The sequence below is a fragment of the Helicoverpa zea genome, chromosome 13, assembly GCF_022581195.2.
Source record: "Helicoverpa zea isolate HzStark_Cry1AcR chromosome 13, ilHelZeax1.1, whole genome shotgun sequence".
NCBI lineage: Eukaryota > Metazoa > Arthropoda > Insecta > Lepidoptera > Noctuidae > Helicoverpa > Helicoverpa zea.
Window position 1 is genome coordinate 11,328,151 of NC_061464.1, and position 25,854 is coordinate 11,354,004.

The 25,854-nt window shown below is 36.2% G+C and overlaps 1 protein-coding gene across 1 annotated transcript in view; it reads left to right on the plus strand.

Annotated features, from left to right (window-relative positions):
• LOC124635607 overlaps nucleotides 1-25,854 on the plus strand; it is a 249,418-nt gene that overhangs the window by 163,223 nt on the left and 60,341 nt on the right. Inside the window, exon 3 of the mRNA XM_047171538.1 lies at nucleotides 14,197-14,241. The gene's annotated coding sequence lies outside the window, so the exon portion shown is untranslated. The remainder of the gene's footprint in view (nucleotides 1-14,196; nucleotides 14,242-25,854) is intronic.

Here is a 25,854-nt window from a genome sequence, read left to right on the forward strand (position 1 = left end):
GCGGGTAACAGTTGAGCAATGGTCGGTGCTCTTTTCATAACAAAAATGTCTTATAATTAATAACTAAAATATATGAATAGATATTTTCATAAATATATTTTGTACTTCGGACAGTATTATAAAATCTACCTATGTATATGCAGTGTTTTCTGCGATAAAAAATAACAATCGAACTTTCGTGCAAACACTCGCATTTTTATAATATCTGTAGGATATTATTTCTTGACACAAATCTGACGTTGAGGGGGTAGTGCATGTTAAAAAGATACTTTTCTTTACCTTATTCCTATCACATTGAACGTGCTTACATCAGCATATTTTTTGACAGATGCCAACTTTCACCTTTCCTGCTTTCCTTTGGCATCTTATATTTCGTTTTCCTACTAAATGGCTCCAAAATACAGAAAACTTTTACATGTATGGTTCACAGGATAAAACTATCGAATTTCGAAACTGTTTCAAGCTAGGTTGAACCGTCTATTACTTTTGGATATTACGTTTCTGTTTACTATAGACTTTGGTTAGTAAACTCATACAGGATCAATTCCTAGAAATAAAAAATATATTCCCGACTATCGGCCGAACTAACACTGAAAGTCAAATATTAACTTTATCGTAACTGTTAGAAGGGATTCAACGAGTATTTGAGTTTTGATAGCCGTAGCTAGCTACAAGTTACACACGTATTTACTTGTGTCGGAAAAACATGAGTTTATCGGTTAACTGCTAGACGATTATTATTCATCCCTTTCGATCAGCAAAAAGGAGATCCCATGATCATGTCCTCCTAGCCGATTATCGGCGTCGACGGTTTTTCTCATGTAAGGTATGTAGCCAACTGCGCTGGACATATTATACGACAGACATATAAAGCGATTTCGGGCCGACTCGGGAATCGAACCCGATACCTCGTGCGCAGCAACCGCACTTGCGCAGCTAGATCAACGAGGCAGGTCCCATGACACTATTACGACAAAATACTTTTTGAAAACACTCAGAACTATTACTCAGAACTATATCAGAATTTGAACGACATACAATCACGTTACCCTATTTTTGTCCAAACATGTAACCAAAACTCCAAAATACTTATCCAAAATATCTATCCAGACATCAACTGAAAATAACATGCCACCCACGTTCTGAACCTATTTTCACGTTTCAGATATTCTAAGATAGAGCCTAGGCCGAAAATACGTCTGACACGATATAAATCTTAGACAATTTGCGTGAATTTTAATATGGTGATTTAAATAATGACCCGAAGGGCTCAAATGGTTTATCATGAGAACAGACCATAATATTTTTTCTTTGTTGCTTGCAATTTTCTCAGATGGTTTTTATTAAAACATGGGGGTGTTATGAAGGTGATTTTGCGTGTAAATGAGTCTTGATATTTTAGGGTAATTCAGAAAAGCTGTGTGCAAACTTAGATGAGTTTGATCAGGGGATTATAACTTTGTTTTTGAACTTAGCTAAGGTCACCTTGTATTAGTGTATATAGGTGTTTGTAAATGTCTATGCTAAGTATATTTTCTATCTAATAATAGTTACTAAAACATTTTAAGAAGTCTATCAAGTATATATCCTAGTCTAAAAAAGTATTCCTCTCAATGGTTATCATCAGTAAAATCTTGGCTTTAACTCAGTCTCCATGCTCATCAATCGGTCATTGCCCTATCAATAGATCAAGGTATAGATGCAAGAAGTACAGTCGTGGACAACGGTCAATCCACTTTCATAACCCTGCAATTTTGTATTAAACAAAATACGATCGCGACCACACAATAAATTAAATATGAACTCTAACAAAGTTACCGGATTCTCGTAATTCACAAATGCGTGATCCTAATAAGTTCATTCGTTTCAGTAGAATGAGGTCCACTGCTGGACCAAGGTCTCTTTAAGGATCAATTGTTAGGTTGGATCCCTAATTGAGTACTGCCTCTCTCATGGCTGCGCGATTTGGTGGTTTCCCAGCGGCAAGGTTCGCCACTTGATCTTCAGCAACCCACATCTACTGCTTTCCGACGACCTTAGCCAGATCGTTCGTCCATCTTGTGGAACCTAAAAAATAACAATGATTAATCTATACATTTATTCCATATTTTTTTTAACTTTTAGAATACCACCAGTGGCCAACCGATTCAATTTAACTGTACCTAGAGTCTGCGACTGCCTACTGTCCGCGACTGTACCTATAGTATTGCCATCGACCGGTAGAGATAAACTACAGTTTTTTATTGTTTTCAATGCGGATCGGCACGTGTCGAACAGGTTTATTTGTCAAGATAGTTAAAGGAAAACGTTTAATAATGTTTTGTTTTAATTCAGTGTCGGTCTTTATTTGGAAATGGTTTGTTTATATCAACGATTGTAATATATTTAACTTGGTTCATCAAGTTGTCTTATGTCATATAAACGCATCATCATCCTCCGAGCCTTTTTCCCAACTATGTTGGGGTCGGCTTTCAGTCTAACCGGATGTAGCTGAGTACCGGTTCCTTACAAGGAGCGACTCCCTATCTGACCTCCTCAACCCAGTTACCCGGGCAACCCAATAATACCCCTTGGTTGGTAGGTTATGTCATACAAATGGTTCTTTTAAAAGTTCATGTTTCAGGCTAGAGACTCCTCACACTGTACATTAAAGACATCATCACCGAAAGACAAATCGTTTTAGTTACCCTATAACTCAAGCCTCCCCACCAATTTCAACCGATATCGGTGGAAATTGGTGGGGAGGCTTAGAATCAGGAGTAGAACTAAGTAAGTATTTTTTTTTTAAATTTGACTTCATTATCCGAGTGCGCAAAATGGTTCCTTCGGGACGCGAGGTATTATAGTATATAAATTCAAAAGTAGGTACACTCAAGCTATGAATGCATAAGTTTCTGAGAAAACTTTACGAATAACAGTTGAAAGTTGCACACTATATTACTTGGATGCCACTTCGCAACTATTTGAACGTTTCCGAACGTTTTTCGTTATCAACTACTACGTGAGTTTGGTCCTTTATGGTTTTGCAGTTTTTTGGTCCTTTTTAACCGACTCCCAAAGAGGAGGTTCTAAATTCTGATGTTTGCATTTTTTAAAACGAAGTTATGATACAGTAGGGATTCATGTAGTTGTAACTTTTTTTTTATTGTGAACTACGCATTTTATGGTTGAATTTTCTATGTACCTATAAGCTTCTTAAAAGTTCCAGAAATCTTAATTGCTAATTTTGGCTTCATAATTTCAGACCTAATGGTGACACCACACAATTGATGGTAATATTAGGTAGGATAACTTTAGAAAAAAATATATCTTTGTCGAATATAAAGAACCAATCAAGCAAATGGTTTGATCAAGACAAGTGTCCACCCGCATAACGAAAATCACAATTTTAATTCTACTTGAAAGGGATCCTTCAATTCTGTCTCCCTTCAATAATTCTAATTAATCCGCATTTATATCTATCTAATCCAAACTAATATTATAAATGCGAAAGTAACTCTGTCTGTCTGTCTGTCTTTTCTTCACGCCTAAACTACTGAACCGATTTGTGTGAAATTAGGAACATAGTTTGGAACTTGAGAAAGGACATAGGATAGTTTTGATTATAAAAAAAAAATATTCCGGACATACAGCGCCATCTATTGGTCAAATCAAAAATCTGCCGGAAGTCACTATTCCACGCGAACGTAGTCGCGGGCAAAAACTCATCCTCCATCATCCTCCGAGCCTTTTCCCAAACTATGTTGGGGTCGGCTTCCAGTCTAACCGGATTCAGCTGAGTACCAGTGCTTTACAAGAAGCGACTGTCTATCTGACCTCCTCAACCCAGTTACCCGGGCAACCCGATACCCCTTGGTTAGACTGGTGTCAGACTTACTGGCTTCTGACTACCCGTAACGACTGCCAAGGATGTTCAATGACAGCCGCGGGCAAAAACTGTAATATTATAAAGCGGAATAGTTTGTTTCTTTACTTGAACTGTTAACCTCAGGCACTACTGGACCGATTTAGAAATTCCTTTCAGTGTTATGCCGGCAATACACAGACCGCTTGAAGCAGTCAGTGGCTTCAAGCCGTCGACCGCCCGATTCAGTTGTAACTGCTCGAGCGATTCGTGTATGTGCGTCCATAGAATTCTGCAGGGGCCCGATTCTCCTAAGTTAATAGTGTCAAAATTGAATTGCAATAGCAGTTTTAACCATATCGGGGATTCTGCTACTAATATAAGACCAATCGTATTCCAACGAAATTCGATTGGTTTACAATTGGTCTGCCATTTTGATTAATCCGGTAGTTTGCTCTATTAATAATTAATTGAGTCGTGATTGGATTTCAGTCGGATGTGAATCGTATGTCGCATAAGTAAAATTAGCAGAATCGTGCCGTTCACTGTGCACTCTTGAAGCTGTCGCCCCTGACTGCTTCAAGCGGTCCGTGTATTGCCGGCCTTATGATAGCTTTTAGGCTATTTTTACACCGATGGAACGCGAGTGAAACCACTGAAAGGAACTAGTTAAAATATAGATCTAGTAAACGCTTAGGTATAACAAGAATTGAAACTTTTAGAACTCAGGTTTTCACTAAGTTATAATGACTAGGTTTAAGTGTAAGCCTTCTTGTTAGAGTTAAACTTTATGTACCTATATGTGCCTGAAATGGAAAAACTTGGGTATGGCTGTAAAATACGTATTTTACTTTTAATTGGAATCGAATATCTATTTGTAACTGATTCTATGGGGGCTTTTGAAAGATTTATTAGTATCGTATTGCCAATGGTATCAGGTTGTCCGGGTAACTGGTTTGAGGAGGTCTTATAGGCAGTCACTCTATGTAAAACAAAGGTTCTCCACTACAATATAGACAGATTGGAAGCCAGCTCCAAATGTAGTTGGCTTAAAGTAATTCAGATTGTGATGATGTGTCTAGTAATACCAATACTAAGAGACGATTTATGTGCCTCCCCAAAACATTTGGACACTCTTAATGATATTGATAGATGGTCATTCATCCTCGGCCCGACCGCACTAAACGTTGCTCAACCTTATGATTGATCCATGAGGTTATTACTTACCACGAGCTAAGATGGTTTAAGTTTCTACCAGAGTAATAATTCGCTCTTAATTGGATCCTGGGTACTTAAATTTTACACCCGCTATACTGGAAACAATTTTGATGTAAACATCAAATTCAAACCCTTAGCCTTAACTATATACCTATCAATACCTGTTCTATAATAACTCATATTTACTACCAAAGATTAATCACCCATAACTCGGTAATCCCCACTTGGGGAAGTTGCCAACGGCTAAACGTGCTCCGAAATTGTATTTTATAGCTGGGTACTCACTTACCAGTGTAGCACGTAACGTATCAGTTACGGTATCAAGTGAGTACGTAGGCACGAGCCCGATGCGAGCCGCTCGCGCGTGGAGCGCTGTAAGCTCGCAGTGACCCGCCGAGTGGCGGCTTCACTGCGAATACAAAGGCGGCTCGCAGTGTGCTCGCGAGGACCGTGGACGAGCTGTATCCACTTGCAGGTTGATACCGTATCTGATACGTTACCTGCTACACTTCTAAGTGAGTACCCAGCTTATGATGTCAACGGGAATCTTGCAAACGTAACACTATAAATATTAGACTAGCTCTTGCAGGAACCACTCTAGATGTTTTTGAGATGTAAGCAATTTTTGTATCATAAATAATAACTGGGTTATATGCTTTTCTGTAAAACAGTTTTGAAAGAGACTGCGTATTTTTTTTTTGTTATAAAAAAGGTAATGTTTATAAAACCAGATCAGATATGTGTTCTTTACAATAAAAAAAAAACGAACCATCAATAAAGTAATTAGTAATTTTAAGATCACTCAGTTGCAGAAAAACTTTTCATAAAATAGTAAAATATACCCTCTTCCTTAACATACGACAATTCTATGGTAATCCGTTTTTACATGGGTGTCTCAAACATATTTTAGATTTACGTTAGAAAAATAAAGGGTTCGATAAATAGATCCAACGGTAAAAGTAAACCTTCAAAATGTATTATGTATTTAGCGGCTTCTCAGAGGAAAAACTCAAAGATAAGCTATAAAGGTTATTTTTAACTAGCCCACAGTTTCGCCTATGCTGTGATAAACAACTTTGCGGAGAAGGATAAAATGTATCGTCCTAAATAAATAGGCTATCCGACAATGACAGAGTTATTCAAATTGGACCAGTAGTTTTCGATATACGAGTGTTCAATCAAACCAACTTTTCAGATAAGCAGAACTTTAAAACTAAAATATTCAGGAAGTATCAAGTTATTCCAAAACTGAAAACAGTGAATCGGTTTCGTCAAAAAGTCAAAATCATTTATTCAAATTAGACTGAAGAACTGACTTGACTTTGTCCTTGTTTGAGATTGATTCCGTACCTGATTGCGATAGGGTTCCGTATTTAAATTTATCTTTATCTCTTGTAGATGATTCCTGAGATTCTCTTTTATTTATATTTTATCGATGTTCGAAGAAACACTCAATGAGCATCTTGAATTTTATTTAAGCACTATTGTGCAAAACATAACTAAAATTGAACATACCTTATAACACATAATAAACTCGAACCTTACCTCGAACTCTTATCCTTAGCAGTCGTTACGGGAAGTCAGAAGCCAGTAAGTCTGACGCCAGTCTAACCATGGGGTATCGGGTTGCCCGGGTAACTGGATTGAGGAGATCAGAGAGGCAGTCGCTCCTTGTAAAACACTGGTACTCAGCTGAATCCGGTTGGAATGGAAGCCGACCAACATAGTTGGGAAAAAAGCTCGGAGGATGATGAAACTCGAAGACATTCTTGGAATCAAAATTATCGGAAATTGTTGGTCCATACTTAAATTCGTTTTGATATTCCCGTATGGAGTAAATTAGGGGGCATGTTTCGAAACCTCTTTACTTCAAAAACTTTACTAATTGAAACTTGAGGAACTCATTACACAAATACACTCTCAACAAACGAGTGTTTTCACGTAATTAATTATTAAAGTTCATCTACATCATAAGGCTGGTATTTTTGTTATGATTTGTTATAAATTAGCAGCCCTTTCCATTTCTATTATCGTAAGTTTTTAGCCCTAGATTAGAACTTATGATGTCAGAAATTGAATGTTCATATACTTTGGATTACTTAATTGTCTAAGCTACATATAGGTACAATAATCAAAATCAAACTTACCCTGAACACAATCCTACAAATCCTACTAATATTAAAAATGTGAAAGTTTTTGAGAATGTATGGAGGTATGTTTGTTATTCTTTCACGCAAAAACGGCTGGGCCGATTTGGTTGAAATTTGGTATCTAGATAGGTGATACCGTGCATTAACACAAATACTACTATTGATCAACATAATACGCGGGCGAAGCCGCGTGCGGAAGCTAGTACTAAACTATAAAACAAATAGTAAACCAGTAATTACTTTAACCAAAACCTGTCGATAACTGTCGAAAACAATAGCAAAACGGACATAAAACATGATCCGCAATAAAAACCACAACCATTTGTTTTATATTACAAACGTTATAAATTGTTACACAGGAACAGTTAAAAATATTGATAGTTTTGATAAGCGAAGTTTGATGTATAACGATATTTAAAATATAAACCAAATGCTTCAAAATAAAAATAGAAGTTATAATAAGAAGAAAGAGACATAAAAATAGAATTAAGCCATATAAATAAAATAAACCAAAAGTCACTTCAGATCAAAGAATATATTATTACATAACTAGCTGGTGCCCGCGACTTCGTCTGCGCAGGTTTAGTATTTCGAACAATATGTTTACAAATTGTAGCCTATGTGTTATTCTGATGTATAAGCTATATTATTGTAAAGTTTCATTAAAATCCATTCAGTAGTTTTTGCGTGAAAGAGTAACAAACATCCATACATCCATACATACCAACTTTCGCGTTTATAATATTAGTAGGATTAAGATATAACAGATATAATTTAACGTCCAACATGGCGTTTTAAGTAAATTTTCTGTATAAATAGCAAATATTTACAGTTTTCCTCTGAATTCTGATAAAATCATGAAATATCGTATGTACATTACAGGAAAATATTATTTCACGAAACATTAAAGTTGAGAGAGCACATTTCCACGAATAAATTCGTACCTTACCTGTAATGGTTTAATCGAATTTGTTATAATTATTATTTTAAACCAACTCAGATACAAATCAACAGTACCGGTGTTATTGAATCGTTTATTAAAATAATAGTTTGAAATGCGTAATGGGATCTGTTATTTCATTTTCAGTAATGCAGGCATTTAATCTATGCATGTATCTAAATTAAATGTTATCCTATTTGCTATACCTACAAAATATGGTTTACAAAAAAACTGTTAGAGGAAATAAACTTCCTTCTGGAACAAACAGGTCATTAATCATTTTCAAAGTTAATATAGGGTGCATTATGAATCTTTATTTAAATGCAAATATAGGGGGTTGATGTAAATAGTAGAACTAAATTGCCTGACTAGTAACTTGCCCAGGAAAGAATTCGAAGTCCACGTAAACACAAGTCTCATAAGGGCTGATTTCCCAAACGCCAGATAACTGTTATCCGAGGAATATGTTTGACGTTTTGACAGATTTTGAAATATGTCAAACCGCCATATTTATTCCTGAGATAGAAGTTTAACTGATGATTGAAAAATCAGCCCTAAGTATGATTAAACACTGGGGCAGTTAAAGTTAAACGAATTCAATTTACTCAAAGAAATACATTTAACATTCAATGTTATTAAAGTAATTGATATACGGAACTGAACAACTAAGTCAGCCTCATCAAGTTGCCAGTTTAGAAAGTCAACCAATCAGAACGCTCTGTTTTTCTTAGCACTCAAATACAAGACAAACTCGCAACGAAGCGACTTCTTCAACTTTACTTGAAGTCATTACAGACTCGAAGTCGCTACAGAAGGCACTCCTGCATAGTGGCAAGCCAATAAAACTTAGTGTCGAGAGGAAAATCAAATAAGAGAGACACTTGCTGAACACAATAAATAAAATCATAATGAAATAACGACGCTCCGAGCCTCACTAAGTGCAATATCTCCCACCCCTTTGAGGGCAATGAAGCTACGATTTTATTTATAGTGATATTTTACTGGTGCTCCGGTTTACTGTTGAAAGCCTTGAGGGAAAGATTTCGGCTAAAACAACCGAGGGACTAGCGTCAGTCTCTACGATATCAAATTTGCGGCTGTTTAATCTCAGCGTTTTCATATAAAAGGTTACGAATATTATACTATTACTTAGTTTGCTACTAAGCTTCAACATTTTCGTATAATACCTCTGGTAAATTCCCGCCACGTTTCATTTACAAAGCACGATTGCGAGGATTATCTTGACGAGCCAACTGATTATGAAAGACGTGAATTAAAGTAACGAAATGGCACCACCATTAAAAATAATGTTGGGCGTATTTTAGAGACCCAATTTGAGCAAACGAGAAAACGTAGAACAGAAAATATTATATTTATAGCTGAAATTACTTTGAACGGCTTCTACGTTTCATCGTCTTTGTACTTCATGTTCCTTATATCCATGATAACATGTTCTTGGAAATGTGTAGGAACTTCACGCGTTAATGATGTATACTGAGGGAAATTGACAAACTGTGTCAACGTAATTTAGTATGACGAAGGAAGCTGAAGAAAACCATCAAAGATAAAAGCCTTCATGACATTAATAACCCATTACTGTGCACTTAGTGCAAACAACATGTAGAGCATCAGCCTAAAACTTTTCAAGTGACATTTCTGTATATCCCGTTGCGGCCGGGACCCGCGGAACGCTGAAACTTTCAACAAAATACCCGGAGATGACCCAAAAGTTCTTTTTACTATCGCCATAAAACCTTCGGCCATAAATTGATATCTCTCTTCCTCAAAACTTTCCAAGTAACACCGCAAAACCTCTTCGGAATTTGGTTTCGATACCTGTTCAGATTTTTATAGGTGGTTCTAATTTGTCGGAATCACCAGCCATGGAAACTTCCTTGCCACCTTAAGCCTATTTTCGGGCGAATATTTTCGGTACCGAGGCAAGATTAATTGGCAAAGTATTGAGAGCAAAATCGTCTTTGTTCCGTGCTAGGAACGGCGTAAATGTCGGTCGTCGGGTATATTAATAATCTGCAAACTACGAGTAATCAATTATAACAGATGTTTGATTGTTTTCTGCTCCGCAAATAAATTGGAGGTTAATTCATTCGACATCTGAAGGGAATTATTAGTACCGTTATTAACAAGGGGCAATAGAAATACTGTATGAATGAACGGTTCGCCGATTGTTGCCAGATGGTTTTCATATTTTCTGAAATGTTTATATTATGGTGTTAGCACGAACGGCCATTGCTGAGGACTTCAAAGCGCACATCCGCTTAATACTAGCGATCGGCACGCATGCGTGAAAAGATGAATGAATGTGGACAATGTGAAAGAGGTGCGAAAGGCACGTAGCTCTTTATATATGGGGTCCCCGTAAACTCATGGGAAAACGCAGGAATTTCTATTATTTGGTCTGACATTTTTACACATGGTTTAGTAACATCCGTTATTTTTAAGCAATGTTTGCCGTACCATAATACCATTTCAAGACTGACAGAATCAATTTACTAAAAAAAGGACCCTTTTGCGTTCAATCGTACCAAAGGACGAAAAAGCACCTAAAATTCAGCTTTAAAAATCCCTTGCACGCTGAAACACGCAATTTGCGAAAACGTCGTCTTCACGAGTATTCAATAAACTGAAGGCTGCCAATATATGGAATCGATCTCGTATAAACTGGGGCCCGAGGCTCATGATATGTTAAATTCATTTTGCAAACAACTCGACACCGGGTCTTAGTGAAGGAAGATAACAAGGTGTATCGTTGACCCCAGATAACAAGCCTTTTGACTTTCGTTCTATTAGAAATGTAAATTGATTTGGTCCTTCTGTACTTTGTTCGTGGAATTAATGCGATGGGACTTTTAAGATTTGGAATGATTGATAAGAAAATAATAAGTCCTTTCCGTAATAAATGGCAGTAATACTTTGAGTGGGGACTTATTCTTCTGGTGGTAGAAGAACTTAATGGAAGAAATTTTCTTGGAATTTTGAATATTAAATAAACTCACATTATTCACGATTTCTAAGTAAAATAACAGTTTAATATTATTCCCGTAAAACTGAGAAGAAGCATTAATTTTTATTCTAAGAACTAAAATCCATATTGCTAAACAAATTGTTTGCTCAGAATATTTTATCTTTGCAAATGTAAGGAAAACCATCAATTTCCAAGAATCGATTTGTCTGACTCGAGTCACATTACCTGTGCTTCCTTCATCAGTCATTTGCGAAAGAAATGTGTTATCTATGGCAAGATTGTGAACTGGTGAAAGAGCTTCTTTTTATGTAGCTATCGATATATTTTTATATTTTCATCAAAAAATGTGTTAAGAGAGTTTTTTTTGTAGAGAGAAAAACTATACTGCAGTGGAGATCAAAAAAGTCTAATATCCATATGGTAATCGTCAATGCCTGTTAGATTTTTGTTAATCTCTAAAATTAACTACTTCGCAAATTCCTCATACATATTTTTTTATCTTAAGAGGACGAATTGGAATTTTTGGCGCCAAGGATGTCAATTTTTCTCAGTAAATACAAAACGGATCAAAATACAACTTGGTTACCTGAAAGTTCATGATATAAGCCTTATTTTGTTAGTTGTAGAAACATGATTAGGTAACTTTTATAACAGAGAAAAATATATCAAACATACCTCTTTTTAAAAAGAGATTCACATATTATGGGCAAACGGGACCGATTTAAGCCTCTTAACTTTTTTAGTAGTTGAGTATATACATACTCTTTAAAATGGTAGTAGGAATTTTTATTAAATTATCATTTCTAAATATTAAAATTACAAAACCATTTTGTCGCTTACGACTTTTAGTTATAAGCTAGCGCGCGTATTGTTATCCTCGCCCCGCTCAGACGCTCCGACCCCTTTTGGCGCCTTAGATGCGCGTGCCGGTTATGGAATTATTGTTGACCACTTCCTCGCCTTAAACAGTATTGTTTCACTGCTGGTCAAAGGCCTCCCTATTTTGTCAAATTATTATTATTTGTAAAACATAGGTAAAAATAAAATTTAGATCTTGAAATTAAAATAGTGCGCTATGTTCAGTCTATGGTGAGACGTACCACACTTCTCGAGTAGTATTGCCACCAGTAAAAATGTTCCTAATACGTAATATTATCATATCTTTATCATGGACGTAATCAAAATACACGTGAAATAAAAGTTCAATAGGAAAAAACGAGCAGTTACTCAGCAATTTGCACAACAATTCTTCTCGAAGCATTTTCCCTGGCCATTACCATTTCTCTATATTCAAAAGAACTAGCTCGTTAGTGTGCCTTTGTCCAGCAATTATCTTTTCTCCTTCAATTTACTATTATTGCGATCAATTTCGACTGCGAAACTGCGAAAATATATTACGGAATATAGGTAACTAGAGCTAAGCAAAATCGTAAAAGTCAGTTATAGAATAAACATTGCCTTCTTATATTATTTTATAACTGTCAAAACGATGTCTTATCAAAAGTACATATATGACTTTTTTAGTTTTGTACTTAAAGAACGGTTAAGAAAATACTATAAAAGTCTGTTACTTGATAAAATATAGTCCTTACAACGTAATATTGAGGTTATTATTTTTCAGTTGTCTCAGATTTTTTGCTCACGTCAAACTTAGCTCAGGTGAAATATGTAGGTAAAGGCGAAATATTTATAAGTATAGTCAGGACCTGGCAGCCTAGTGAACGCCGAAGGCACATTTAAGTAGTTTCGTGAAGGCTATTCTAATGTAGGTACTGTCTCGGTTGATTCCATAGTTAAGTTCAGAATGTCGGCCATTTTAATATTTATCCCTCTGGCTTCGAGCTTTAAGTTGATCATATAACCATTATTGATGTCTGTGAGTGTCTTGAAAGCCACTAGCCACTAGCCATGGGTCATTCAAATACTGGATATAAAACGAACCAATAGGACCAACATAAACCAATAGGACAAACAAGGAAAGTCGTAACAAACACATATGGGTTGGTACAGTAGGTAAAGAAATAAGCGTTAGACAAATTCCATATTTAAACCATCTTTGAATCGCCTTTAATCTAAAACGCATAGGACCTTCCTTTTATACAGCTGTGATACTAAGTAAAAGATATACTAATTACTTCACAACAAACTACTCCATAGCATTTAAAAGGCTCCTACAAAATATAAGTGGCATAAATCACGCCTTTGAGAGCTGGCTAATGAAAACCATGGAGTCGCCTGCACATGATTACACTGAACCGTGTTGCCGCATTAATTAATAATTTTGTGGACTTGAATGGACCATCCCTGGTAGTCGGATGGTAATTTCCATAAGAATCGAGTTCATAGTTTTTTTGTCTGTTCTATATACATACATACATAGTATATAAGTTCTTAGAGTGAAGTAATTTTATGATGTGATCGACTGAGTTGGTTTTAGAAAGGATGTAAAAGGCTACGAATATATAATACTAGCTGGTGCCCGCGACTTCGTCTGCGCAGGTTTAGTATTTCGAACAATATGTTTACAAATTGTAGCCTATGTGTTATTCTGATGTATAAGCTATATTATTGTAAAGTTTCATTAAAATCCATTCAGTAGTTTTTGCGTGAAAGAATAACAAACATCCATACATCCATACATACAAACTTTCGCGTTTATAATATTAGTAGGATTGATTAATGTCAGTTTTGATTCAATATAATTTATTAGTAACTTAATGGATTACAACTTAGTTTGTACGAGCTCAATATTCTTACATAAAGTTGTCATAAATAAATCATAAATTGATCGCAAACCAAGTAATTTCTACCTACACAATACCCGTATAATTATTATTTATAGACACAACATTTTACCTAAAATAAACCACAGTAATGGTAAGAGGCTTTGCCAAAATTAAACCAATCATCGATACTTAAATAAAAACATATAAATAGACAATACGAACACAAATAAAGTTCTCAGTTACGTCAGTGAGTAATGCTTAGAAAGTATTAATAATTAACTAGATTTTTTCTATTTTTTTATACTAAATGTAGTGTTTTCTTTTCGTTTCAGATGTGAACTTATCTCGTGACGGAAGAAATTCTTCATAAAAATAAGGTAAGTTTTTGCCTAGAAACTCAATAGCAAATTAGAATAAGTTCGTTCTTCTAATAATTATATGTATTTTCTACTTTTATTTGTAGGTTGAATAATTCTTTCTTCCATCAACGTACTTTATATATAGTTATCGGCACGAATCTTGAACGCTGACCTTCAACTGCGCAGAAGTGATTTATTAGCAAAGAACCAATCCCGAGTGACGGCTATGACGTGATGCGCTGCGGGCCAATCACCGCTTTAGCCCGCCCCCGCGCCTCACTTCATACCACAAAAGGGTCCTAATAAATTACTTCTGCGCAAGTGAAGGTCAGCGTTCATGCCGATGATTATACTCGTACAAGTAAAACTGTGTGTAGGACCTAGTATAGTACATTAAGATATTAAAAGATATTGAAGTGTACAAGACACCCATCTCAGGCAGAAATATGTGACAATTTGACTTACGATACAGCTAACATTACATACGCAGAAATGGATCACATTTTTACAGTCCTAAAGTATGTCTCGTACGTCTAATGTTTTTAGGGTTCCCTACCGAAAATGCAAAGAAAAACCGATGCCACGGAGTTAATGACAAAAAGTAGGCTGATGTTAGACACAGCAATGTTACAGCTGAACATAGACTTTGTGCTCAATCTAATAAAAAAAAGTAAAAAATTACTCCCTATCGCTGTCGACTGTGGGTATGCCCAAGAGGCTAGTAGCTCTTACTACGTACTTATTCTAGTTGGCTACCAATACACATTTTTTGACCAAAGTATTGGCAAGTGATATTTATGATAATAATTCATACATACACAGTTTAAATAGCAATGAAATGACACACATAATTAGATGTCAATTTAAAACGCTTTTTAGTTTTTTTTTTTTTTTACTAGGATAGTTTTTGATATTTATTGTAAATATGTATTGTAAATATCTATGTAAATAAAATTTGATATTATAACAATAAAAAAAATATTTAAAACATACTAGAAGTTTGAAATTCAGCACATTAATATGTATATTTTACTTTCATAGCTCGGAACCGTCGCTATTCGCGGGGAACTCACACTTGGCCGTTTTTTATGCCTGACAAGCGAAGCCTGATTACTTTGAGTGGCGTACTAGAGTTTTTTTAATCCATTAGTTTTGTGCTGTTTTCTGTTTCAAGCCAAGCTTAGTCAGACTAGCTTTTTTGTGGATTATCATAAAGTTTTGTTTGCAAAAACTGAGCTAGCAAAAGTTAACTGGAATTTTGGTTTAGCAGCTTACTGGTTTAATAGCGTTGGTGTTGATTTGAATTTAACTGTGTTTCTCGTGGTTAGTTTACGGATGGGTGAACATACACTAAGTCTGACATCAGTCTAACCAAGGGGTATTGGGTTGCCCGGGTAACTGGGCTGAGGGAGGAGGTCAGATAGGCAGTCGCTTCTTGTAAAGCACTGATACTCAGCTGAATCCGGTTAGACTGGAAGCCGACCCCAACATAGTTGGGAAAAGGCTCGGAGGATGATTATGGGTGAACATAACTATTGGGATGGTTAAGTTATTATTCTTTAGTATTTATCGCTCCGGTGGTCGCCATTTTGAGCTGATTGCTATTCCTGATCTGTTTGACACTTTCAATGAAGCAACGAATAGCAACGACTTCAAATATTAATAACTAGCCGATTTCTCGCGGTTTTACCCGTGGGTTACCTGCCGGTTTCGGGATAAAATAAAGCCTATATTACTCGGAAAGAGTGTAATTTCCAACAATGTAAGATTTTTTTAAAATCGATGCAGTAGTTTTTGAGTTTATCCATTACAAACAAACAAACAACGTTTTCCTCTTTGTAATATTAATAGTTATCGGCACGAATCTTGAGCTCTGACTTACATCTGCGCAGAAGTGATTTATTAGCAAAGAACCAATCCCGAGTGACGGCTATGACGCGATGCACTGCGGGCCAATCACCGCTTTAGCCCGCCCCGTGCCTCACTTCATACCACAAAAGGGACCCAATAAATTATTTCTGCGCAGGTGAAGGTCAGAGCTCAAGATTCGTGCCGATAACTATACAGAAAAAATAAAAAATCTGTTGCAGCATTTGCTCTAGTTTCTTAAACCAGCTTTTGCAGAATTCACCTAACACGCGACTGGTGTAACATAAGAAGTGTTTGCTTATCGATACACTTAAGTTCACTTCGCACTCCACTAGTTAGGAAAGTGAGAGTGTTGCCAACTTTCTCTGTACATTATCTATTTGTGTTAAGTGCAGTCTTGCTTAATCTTGTTCTACTGTGTTATTAAGCTATTGAGTTTACTGTTTAAGTAGTTTATTGGTTGCATTAATGTTGAGCGTTTTATGTTTGAATCTCTGGTCGGAATATAGATGGTAAATTCCATACTGCATTGCAATCCTATGATTGGCTACATGATGTTACTATATTCGCCACTTCAAGAGACTTATAAAAATCAATCATTTACTTCTCTGTTATTGGCCATTTACAAGTTTTGAGCTTACATCGTGTGGCTCTATTTAAAGATTTCTCCTATAACGAAATCGTAGTGTTTTATTTTTAAGGTCAACGAGACAAAGCTAAGACCTATCCTTTCTTGAAGATAGGCAATAATTTACTTAGTTGATCACGAGTGTCTCTATAGTACGTTTAGGTCCACCTCTGTATACCTTCAGGGATAAATATCACCACTATATAAAAATAGGTATTTTAATGTGTCTCTAAATTCCGCAGCGGCCATTAATAAATCCCTGAAGAATCTATCTAGGATCGCTAAAGGATTATATGAGAACGAACCTATTTGCATTATTCATGAACAGCTCAGCTAAATGTAGGTATTATCGAAAGTATTAATTCTAAGCGATCATCTTAAAGCCTTCTGGCAACGGCAAATGGTGAAAATTGAAGATTAGATAGATAATATTTTGGTTTATTTGAAACTATAGCTTCAGGCTGCGGTTTGACCTGTGATATGACGACTGCTTCGCGAATCAGTATAAAATATAGCCTTTCTTACGATGGTAAAATCATCAAACGACCCTACCTGCTGTGGGTCAGCAGCGGTGAGGGAGTGTCAGTCTCTTACTGACTAAAAACCCATCGTGTTCCTTCGTAGGCCTTTTATATACCAGGGCCGCGGTAACTCTTTCGAACAATCCCGCATTTGAGAGCCAAAGCCTGCCGGGGCGGCTTTGGCTCTCAAATAACCTGCCTTTTATTAGTGAAAAAAAAAATAGAAATCGGTTCTGTACCTAGATATAGAAATTATCCCCTTCATCTTCACGAGCTTAACCACTTTATAATATTAGTATAGACAGAACAGTTTTGCACAATAAAACTAATGCACTTTGTGTTTTAGCTTCCTAGACTAGAATGGAGCTTGCATTAAAATGATTACATGTATCACGATGCATGCTTGTATATGGAAATCTTTTGCAGATATTTTTTATACTGCAGTCTTTATAGTGAACTGAAAATATGCGGGCTTTAGAAATATGTTAAACTTGATGTTGTCTACGTCGACTTGGACTCGGGCTTCGCTTATTTTAACATTATTATTTGGTGGACGCAATAGGCACGATGACAGTAATCAAAAATCATTAAAATAATATATTTATTTAATTAAACTTGAAGCTTGGAATATAAAACGCGCATTGTTTTCTTTATTAATAATGTGATTAATATGTATTTTTATAAAATAAAATTACGAAATAAGGCAATCCGCCATGATATCTTGAACACCAATCAGAGCTCGTGACGTCATTTCTCAAAACAACTCGCGCGAAAGCGCACGAACGTCACATTTCGTTATTGTGAACTTCCACTGCGATCTTTGTTTTTAATTAATTAATTGTTTATAACACGAGTTATGGAGCCCGGATTTATCAAGGCAAACAGCGCTAATTTGCCTATAATTGATATCATAATGCTGGGAAAGTTTTTGGCATCAAATAAAGATTTTTGTTCAGCTGAATTTTGAAATGTTAAAACTTCCATGTAAGTATACTAGTTTAATTAAAAAACAATGAGAGATGAAACCTAACCTCGAAATAGTTATTTACATTATAAACTATGCTAGAATCTAGAGAACTATGTAATAACTTACATCAAAGTGATCTTCACAAAAATAAAGTTGTACCCTGGGCAATATTGCTTTTGAATCTCGCCTTGCAAGTTTAAGCCACTTGTTTCGTATTTTTTTATTGTGAGGAACGTACACAAATAACTCATCAGGAGTTGTTTTGGATGTGTTCTTACACTGGGGGACCCCACAACACCTATGCCCTTTCGAATTCATATTTAATAACACAAAAAACTTAATTATTGCACGAGCGTTGTTTACTTGCGTCTTGTAATTTCAGTTGTGACGTCACAAGTGACGACATGACACTGACAAGCGTTTTCGCGCCGGATTCAAAGTGGACAGAGAAAAATGCAATTATTTGATAAAAAAACTTCGCATTTTCTTAAAATTAATGATTTTTCATATAAAATAGACGTATACCTACATCATACAAAGGAATTTAAAAATTTGTCATCATGCCTATTGATCTTAACCGCAAAGAATGTAGGTTAAGTTACTAAAACAATATTTTTTTAACAAGACTGCGATATGGTCACTTACAAAGGTTAATGTAGCCTCTTTTGCATGAATGATAAGCTAGAATCCAAATTCAAACGGAATTTGCTTTGGAAGTTTTCGAATAAGGAGTTTCAAAATGCTTTAATAAGCAAGCCAATGCTTTTATCACAAAAATCATGCAGTTTTTGCTTCACTATCAATACCCAAATCATCATATCTTCCCAAACACATTTCAGCTCCGCCTATCACCAAAAATGTTCCACTTTCAGTCCTCCTACATCACTTTAGACACTTACTATCATAAGGGTGCGTCTACAAGGCGCATGTAGCTGGAGCAAGTTAACATGTTAGTTGACAAGTGACAAGAGCACGTGGGTGGGTATTTTGCTTTGGTACAGTCAACTTCAGGTCAGTAGGTAACAGTTTTATAGGAAAATCGTACTTATTACTATTGAGTTAAGGTGCGTGACAGTTACCACTGATGTGCAGTCTTCCGTACATGCGCGAGTCGCTGGCCCCGCACCGTTTTTGTAACCGGCGCATGTGCCTCAACATGCGCAAGCTACTTGCACCGTGTAGATGCACCCTTAGTTGGAGAAGACACGTTAAAAGTTACGCCTCGTAAAATCTTAGAAGGTCGGGAAGTGGCAAACGACGGTAATAACTATCGACGGAAGAAAGTTCAGAATCTAGACCGAGACGACCTTTGAAGATGAAATTGTGGTTAAAAGGTTCTTTGATGCGATATTACTATGTGGTGTTGAAAACGACTGTGGAGTAGAAGTTTGTTTGAAAGAACTTGATTGTGAAATGGCATTAGCGCTTGTAGGCTCTTGAAACAGATTCTTTCTCTCTATGTATAGTGAAGGAATGAGCTTTGATTACCACGCTTGCTTAATGCTGGTTGGTGATTTCAGACATGTCAAGTTCAGATATATATGCAGGTGAAATAATTCATTTACCTCACCACCTCACCTCATTTACTCACTAGAAACTGAATCACCATAATAATGTTACTACCTATTAAGTAGTCTGTGCTAATTCTTTAAGTGAAGCTAGGTTCATATGTTACCTTCAGCATACAGGATGCTTTAAAAAGGAACTGAACGTTATAAAAGGTAATATGTGTTCCATATCCCACGATTGTTATTTCAGCTTTACTTTTAACCTTTGAAAAGGTCAAAGCACCTAGTTTTACGCAGAATCCATATTTTTTGTTGAATAAAACTAGAACGAGAACACTTATCCTAATGTTTACCTTATCTCTGGTTTTTGTATCTGCTTCGGGATGATTTCTATTTTTCAGTTTCATATCACTGGCTCTAGTCACCTAATAAAAATATTCGTTCAAGTATATTTTTTCTGTCAAAACAATCTTCTTCAAGTCGTCTTACACTTTTTGTGATGTTACTATTCTCTCGCTATACCGATTTTGATTATATACTGTCTTTTCTAAATTTTTATTAGCAAAGACTTTTATGAATATCGATATGTCACGGACGACTTCCTGTATAAGAAGCTTTAGGTGCTCGGCGAAGTTTTTTATTTGAAGATCGTTCATACTTCAGGCCAATAATATCTTCCTCAACTGGCCTATCACGAATCACTATTCACTGAATTAAGACCAGTACAGAGCCCCGACCAAAATCTAGAATCATCAGCCATTTCATAATACCACTACAGGGCTCAGGCCTCTTCTCATACTGAAAAGGAATGACCGTTAATCACCACGGTTGCTCAAGAATCTACCATACACGCCATTAAAATCCTTTCACATTTCATTTTTTACTCAAAATCCCACTGTTTGTTTTAAAACCGCCACGTGCAACCTCGCCTCGAACACATGTTTTGTACGTGATTAACTCAAGTTTGAAACACCCATTTTAAAATGAGCAAATCCACATTTAGAATGCAGTTAGTAAATCATTCTGTGTAATTAGTCTTAGGGCGGGCCTTGATGAATGTTCGAGGTTTTAGACGCTAAAAGCATAAGCGATAGCGAAACTTTTTAATGGGTGACGAGCGATGTTTTTCTTCAAGACGCGTACAAGATCTTCAGATATAGGAAACTCGTGCAGACTCGCAAAACAATTTCTTTCCCTTTAAACTACTTTCCTCTAATTCATCGCCACTTAAGAGTAATGGTATGTTTAACTTCCATTCTCTCCATATTGGTTAACGTCAGAATCGATGTCACTCCTCACCGATCCACTCGAAATACATAATTATAGAGAGTTGCTACCTAATTGCTACCAGCTACCATTAGTTCACAGAAATTCAGATATCAGAATTGCTGTCACCTTTAGATGCTGAATGTCTCCAAAACATCGAGGGTAGCAATTGGTAGCAACTCTGCATATGTATTTTTGTGTATTGTTATTGACGTTTACCTATCGATAGACGACCGCACGCGACAGATGCTTGGATCGGAATTTCATCTTTGAACCTTAGCATCTGTGGTTCTGGGAGTTCCTACTCGCTGTCGCTTCTACTTTGTGCTATAGTAAGTCTTTTGTTTACGGACGTCTCTGTTTAGCTCGGAACGAACTTATCTTATTTGTGTAATGAATAACCTACACAAACGATGCTGTACAGCTAGAGCTATCATTCCAATTGATTCTTAACTGTTGTGGGATGAGATTGATGACGATGGAGTTTTTGAGTTCATTGTAATGTGTACCTAAATGTTCCAAGTTCGCGGTTTTACGTTAAACTTACTCGGGGGAAGTTGTGCATTTATTTAATCTGTGTATCTTAAGTGATTGGATCACTGCGTTGTGTTGACGAAATAATATGTTGAACTTATTTCAAGCAAAGAACATAAAGAAAAAGACTTAGCTTTTCGTTAAATCAGTTTTTGATTACGCGTACAAAGTGTAGCAAACTAGGTTCCTATTTTATGATAAGTAAAAAGTAACATGGTAGGTAGGACTACAGAACCACATGCGTTATTTTTCATACATACGACGAAACAGTGAAATTGCTAACAGTTTCTTGGAAATACTAACCAGGTGTGACACGATGGTAAGTCTCCGGTTAACATTGCTTAATCGGTTTTACTGGTAAACCTGGGTGTTAGCTTTCTAAGTAATTGCTTTTGTTAATATTTACTGTTTAGGAAATCATGATTATGGGAAATGGAACGAAACATTAAATACAACATAACATTAAATTACTTATCTTTTAAAAATTAAAAACCACATACGAAAATAAAAACCTCATCGGTCTGTACCTATCTTGTTTTCGTTATATTTGCAATACCATTAGATAACAGTGTGATAAGCTATTTTTTTTGCATCATTATCTTCCAATAAGATATTTAAAAATCCCCCGATTTATCACTTCCCATTCCACCTAACAACATAAATAACCGCATTATTTAGCTAAATCTGCAGAATTACCGCAGAGCCATGAAAAATCCCCCAAAACTGAAGCCTGTCCCAACAAATTACGTTGTTACATTAAAATAATATCCACCATTAAGGATTCTGCCTAGCCAAGCTCACCATGGCCTGTAAACATTATGCTATGACATTGATGTATCCTCAGAGAACCCTCGGCCAAGTATTCCGACGTACTCTTGATTTATATTCGGATACCACTAATATACGATTGTCAGATATTTTCCGAAACTTGATTTTGTAAGAGGAATTGGGACAGAGTAATATTTTTGTGTATGTAGGCGAAAAAATATGAGTGTCATATAAAGTAGGATATAGTTTTAGTGAGTATGACAAGCTTAGATAGGGTGGTCGTGGTGGCCTAGTGGGTAAAGGACCAACCTCTCAAGTAGGAGGGCGCGGGTTCGATCCCAGGTCAGGCAAGAACCAATGCAACTTTTCTAAGTTTGTATGTACTTTCTAAATATCTTAGACACCATTGACTGTGTTTCGGATGGCACGTTAAACTGTAGGTCCCGGCTGTCATTGAACATCCTTGGCAGTCGTTACGGGTAGTCAGTAGCCAGTAAGTCTGACACCAGTCTAACCAAGGGGTATCGGGTTGCCCGGATAACTGGGTTGAGGAGGTCAGATAGGCAGTCGCTTCTTGTAAAGCACTGGTACTCAGCTGAATCCGGTTAGACTGGAAGCCGACCCCAACATGATTGGGAAAAAGGCTCGGAGGATGATGATGACAAGCTTAGATAGGTCAAGACGGATTGACGATTTCAGACTTTCTTCATTTCTGCCTTGAGCATTTGACGTCCATTACTGAACACAAGACTTCCTAATCGATATCCAAAACCGGTTGGGACTACACTTAGATTAATTAAGTAAATCATATGTTATTTAATTAAGTAAATCAGTGTAGTCCTTCAAATTCACTCAGTTTTAGGTATCCTAGTTACACATCAATTTTAGAGGGATCCAGGCTTTCATAATATCTATACTTATTACTTATAATATTATAAAGAGGAAAACTTTGTTTGTTTGTTTGTTTGTTTGGTTGTAATGGATAAACTACTGGAGCGATTTTAAATATTATTTCACCATTAGGAAGCTATATTATCTGCGAGTAACATAGGCTATATTTTATCCCGGTGCGGGCAGTAGGTAGCTCCCACGGAACGCGGGTGAAACCGCGGGAAAACGGCTAGTCTTCTATAAAATAAATTTTAAATTCACATCAAAACTTTCCTCAAACTGGCATACTCATATTTCAATATTTTTCCCCTAGCCTACAGCTTCACGAAAATTTAACAAAATTACCAAGCGCACAGCAAACTGTCCCAGCAGAACATACTTGAAATTTTCAAACCTAATTTGTTGTTACTGTCCACTTCAAAAGCCGAGTTGGTATACTGTAATTGTTTACACTGTGGCGTAAATATTTTATGCCCTGGTTGGCTCTAGTGGCCGCGGTTATTTTGTAATATATATTCAGGATTGTACGTTTATTTTCGAGGGTTGCATCATGATTTTTTATCTCGTTTGATGAGTCATTCATTTTGGGCAGATGGCCACGGGGAAACTGTTTATTAATTTTGGAATGTTCCTTTACTGTCTAAATTATTTGGTTAGCAATGACAATCTACTGTTCATGACCTATAATCATTATCATCAGCAAGTACTTAGTATGATAATATAAAAGTACTCTACCCTTCCTAAGCCCAAAAACTTCAAGTTAAATAAAAAATAACAGCCCAAATTCAGGCAGTATTATTGGCCGTGCAATAAACAGTAAGAGTCCTATTTGTATCGGCATGATGATCATAAAAAAAGTTTTTCTATCAACGCAAAGGAACTTAGGAAATAAACACCAGTTTGTAGTTTAGAAACTGAAAGTAGTTCTGTTTATATTTAGGACTTTTGATAGTTTTGCGGGGAGAATGGGGAGTAATGGGTATTGGCTAAGATTTTTCGCGAAAATAATATCAGATCGAGGAAAATATTTTAGGTTTCCTCAAACTGATTTTTGAACTGAGATTTCTCTAGAGGCCTAAACTTGACGGATTGAAGTCGACACCAAAAAAAAAATCATTGTTTCCTCGATTATATTTACTCTGTTTATTTTTGTTGTAGTCGATTGGTTCAAGTACAATATTTGAGCAGATGAGCAAGGTCCCTGAGATAATCCTCTACGATTTAAGTATTACGTAAGTAAGTACCTTAACTTTGTTTCCGGGGTAGCAGATTAAATCATACATTCTTGCAAAAACAAAACATCTACATCACATTTACATAACAAAATTCCAAAAATATTACTCAATTTCGTATTCATCTAAAATTCCCTTTTATTATATAAAACATAAAGTCAAGCACATTTTTCAATATACTTTCACTAAATTGATATAATGAAGGCAACGTTTCTATCCGTAACTCGGTCCCCATGGGGCCTGATAAAAGATATCCGAAAGTGACAAATTACGATGGGAAAGGACATAAATAATAGGATTTCTGTGGGCTGACGGGCCATGAGAATTGTGTATTGATTTCGTGAATATACTTTCTATGTATTTACATGCCTATTGTGGACTTTGAGTAAGGGTATGTGATGCGGAAGAATTAAGATCGTATTGATATTGTAAGAAAGGTTTTGAGCATCAATGTGGAGGGTTGACCAATGAAAAGATATCTATGGATTGTGTGACAGACGATATGGTTAGGGAGAATATTAGTTGAGAGATGACAGACAGAGATGAATGGAAAGAGAAAATGACATTGCTACGCCAATGAGACGATGATGATATTCAGGACTAATTACTTTGTAAATAAAATTGTATTCTAGTAAATAATTCCGATCGAGAAGTGGTATCAACTAGCCCAAAAAATTGTTTGTACCTTTTTTGCCATATCTACTCTTGATGGCTTTTTTATGAGTCAATAACCGAAAGTAGCAGTAAAGAGGTCATTTAACTCCGTTATATAAGTAGGTACTATTCCTCTACTACTTATTAAGTGTCTGATAAAGTAGTTTAGCACACACTATGGGGTTTTCAACCCTTGCACTTAGGAATTATAATGTCCTATGTGATTGTGATGTTGCAAGCTGATTAAACCTTTTTTGATGGTGTCAAAGGTTCTTTATAATAGTGGGTCAATGGATTTTTAAAGGACCGTTTGGTCAGTGTAAAGGTCACTTTTCATACCTACATGATGATCTTTATTTTACACCAAAGTAGAGGTGGTGGGTGCACCTCTTTCTTCTTTTTACAAATTCTATTCCAGTACAAATGGTTTTCTAAAATCATGTCTATAAACTCCTCCTCCTCCGAGCTGTTTACTGCTGAAACTGTTTTATATTATATCCATTAAAATACTCTAACGTCTTATAGTTATCGGCACGGATAATGAGCTCTCGGCGGAAGAGTGGGGATCGCTTTGCGCACTGTACACTTAAGGCAATAAACCAATAAATCACTTCTGCGCAGGTGAAGGTCAGGGCTCAATATCATTGCCGATGATTATACCAAAAGATATCGCCCGGGTAACTGGTTTGAGGAGGTCAGATAGGCCTCCATGTAAAACATTGGTACTCAGCTGCATGCGTTTAGACTGAAAATGAACCCAAACATAGTTTATAAAAGGCTAGGCAGATGATAT